Source organism: Catharus ustulatus, chromosome 2, assembly GCF_009819885.2.
Source record: "Catharus ustulatus isolate bCatUst1 chromosome 2, bCatUst1.pri.v2, whole genome shotgun sequence".
Lineage (NCBI taxonomy): Eukaryota > Metazoa > Chordata > Aves > Passeriformes > Turdidae > Catharus > Catharus ustulatus.
In genome coordinates this window covers 124,383,978-124,386,979 of record NC_046222.1, presented here as the reverse complement: position 1 = coordinate 124,386,979, position 3,002 = coordinate 124,383,978, and the positions used below count along the sequence as shown (strand labels likewise).

Here is a 3,002-nt window from a genome sequence, read left to right as displayed (position 1 = left end):
TCGGGAAAATTCGCAAAAATCCGGGAAAATTCGCAAAAATTCGGGAAAATTCGGAAAAATTCGCAAAAGTTCGCAAAAATTCGGGAAAATTCGCAAAAATTCGGGAAAATTTGCAAAAATTCGGGAAAATTCGCAAAAATTCACAAAAATTCGGGAAATGTCGCAAAAATTCGGGAAAATTCGCAAAAATTCGGGGAAATTCGGGAAAATTCGGGAAAATTCGCAAAAATTCGGGAAAATTCACAAAAATTCGGGAAAATTCGGAAACATTCACAAAAATTCGGGAAAATTCGCAAAAATTCGGGGAAATTGGGGAAAATTTCCCCATTTTGGCTCTGCCCAGCCCCGTTTCCCCCCGGATCCACCCCAAAAATGTTTGGGGGGCTCCTTCCAGGAGCGCCCACCCCCCCGATCAATTCCCAAAATCGGGGCTGGCAGCGGTGGGATTCGAACCCACGCCCCCGCAGGGACTGGAGCCTTAATCCAGCGCCTTAGACCGCTCGGCCACGCTACCGCGGGCGCGCGGGGGGGCGCCGGGATCCCCCCCGGAATTCGGGAAAATTCGGGGAAATTCGGGAAAATTCGGGGAAATTCGGGAAAATTCGGGAAAATTTGGGAAAATTCGGGAAAATTCGGGAAAATTCGGAAAAATTTGGGAAAATTCGGGGAAATTCGGGAAAATTCGGGAAAATTCAGGAAAATTCGGGAAAATTCGGGAAAATTCGGGAAAATTCGGGAAAATTCGGGAAAATTCGGGGAAATTCGGGAAAATTCGGGGAAATTCGCAAAAATTCGCAAAAATTCGGGAAAATTCGCAAAAATTCGGGGAAATTTGGGAAAATTCGGGGAAATTCGGGAAAATTCGGGGAAATTCGGGAAAATTCGGGAAAATTCGCAAAAATTCGGGGAAATTCGGGGAAATTCGGGAGGTTCGGGAAGGTACGGGAAGGTTCGGGGAGGTTCAGGGAGGTTCGGGAAGGTTCGGGAAGGTTCGGGGAGGTTCGGGGAGGTTCGGGGCTGTTCGGGAAGGTTCGGGGAGGTTCGGGCCCGTTCGGGCCCGTTCGGGAAGGTTCGGGGAGGTTCGGGAAGGTTCGGGGAGGTTCGGGGAGGTTCGGGGAGGTTCGGGGCTGTTCGGGAAGGTTCGGGGAGGTTCGGGCCCGTTTGGGGCCGTTCGGGAAGGTTCGGGGAGGTTCGGGAAGGTTCGGGGAGGTTCGGGCCCGTTCGGGGAGGTTCGGGGAGGTTCGGGCCCATTTGGGGCCGTTCGGGAAGGTTCGGGGAGGTTCGGGAAGGTTCGGGGAGGTCCGGGCCCCTTCGGGGAGGTTCGGGGAGGTCAGGGAAGGTTCGGGCCCGTTCGGGGAGGTTCGGGCCCCTTCGGGCCCGTCCGGAACAGCCCCGGGACACTCGCAGGGGGCGGGGCGAGCTCCCAACGCTCCCGGTCCCGCTGCGGCCGCGCCACCAGCGCCCCCCGGCGGCTCCGCGGGGAACTGCAGGAACCGCGCCGGGACCGGGAACAGAACCGGGACCGGGTTCGGCTGTGGGAACAGAACCGGGACCGGGATTCGGCTGTGGGAACAGAACTGGGACCGGGAACAGAACCGGGGTTTGGGAACAGAACCGGGGTTTGGGAACAGAACCGGGACCGGGAACAGAACCGGGACCGGGAACAGAATCGGCACTGGGGTTCGGCTGTGGGAACAGAACCGGGACCGGGAACAGAATCGGCACTGGGGTTCGGCTGTGGGAACAGAACCGGGACCGGGGTTCGGCTGTGGGAAGAGGAAAAGAGGAAAAGTTGATGAGATGGGAAATTCAGCCTCACCTGTGCACTGGCTCAGCTTCATGGACCTGCCATGGACAGGTGGCATTTGGAAGGGGCTGCAAGAGAGATGGAGACTTTGGAGAAGGGATGGAGAGATGGGACCAGGGGGAATGGCTCCCAGTGCCAGAGGGCAGGGCTGGGTGGGATCTGGGGCAGGAATTGTTCCCTGGCAGGGTGGGCAGGGCTGGGTGGGATCCTGGGCAGGAATTGTTCCCTGGCAGGGTGGGCAGGGCTGGGTGGGATCCTGGGCAGGAATTGTTCCCTGGCAGGGTGGGCAGGGCTGGCACAGGGTGCCCAGAGCAGCTGTGGCTGCCCCTGGATCCCTGGAATGTTCAGTTCCAGGTTGGACACTGGGGCTGGAGCAGCCTGGGACAGTGGGAGGTGTCCCTGCCATGCTGGGGTGGATGGACTTTAAAAAGTCCTTTCCAAGTCAAACAGTTGTATGATTCTGTGACCAGTCTGGCCCCAGGAGAGCAGCAGCTCCAGCTGGCAGGTGAGAGTTTCTTGCTGTCAAAGAAAAACTCTGAAACTGCCCCGCTGGGCTGGCATGCACAGAGCCCCAGGCTCTCTGGCCTGGCACAGCACAGGACATCATCCCTCTGCTTTTCTTCATCACCTTTCAGCTCTTGGATTCAGTGGGAGGTGAGGAGAACTGGGCTTTGTGGGGAACCTGTCCCTGCTCAGCTGCAGTGACATCCAGAGAGCCACGGTCAGTAGAGCCCCAGGGCGGGTGTCTGGTCCCGCCCTGAGGTCTGGGATGGTGCCATGCAGGACAGGAGCCGTAGGTTTTAGTGCAGCTCTCAGCACAGGGCTGCAGCCATAAATGATGGCACAGTTACCCTGGGGAGTGCCAGATGTGACCAACTCCCACCCCAGAGGGAAGCCACGATGAAGAGCTTCCAGAACCAGCAGTGTGGCACCACTCTGTAATCACAGAGTGCTTTGGGTTGGGAGGGACCTTAAAACTCATCTCATCCCAATCCCCTACCAGGGGTAGGAACCCCTTCCCACATCCCTGTAGGGATGGGCAGGGGGGGCAGAACTGAAAGGATAAAAGCAAGGAACTGGTGGGTTTTGATAATTTATTAATTAGAAATGAATTCCGAGGCTCCTGGAGGGAACCCCCGCAGGCCCTCTAGTCGATGTACCTCACTGTCACCAGGGGGTTGGCGAAGTGCACGTG

At 57.1% G+C, this 3,002-nt stretch overlaps 1 non-coding gene across 1 annotated transcript; it reads right to left on the bottom strand.

Moving 5' to 3' along the window:
- Nucleotides 1-432: 432 nt before the first annotated feature.
- On the bottom strand, nt 433-514 carry TRNAL-AAG. Its single transcript has one exon. It is a non-coding gene; the product is annotated as a tRNA-Leu (tRNA).
- Nucleotides 515-3,002: the final 2,488 nt, after the last annotated feature.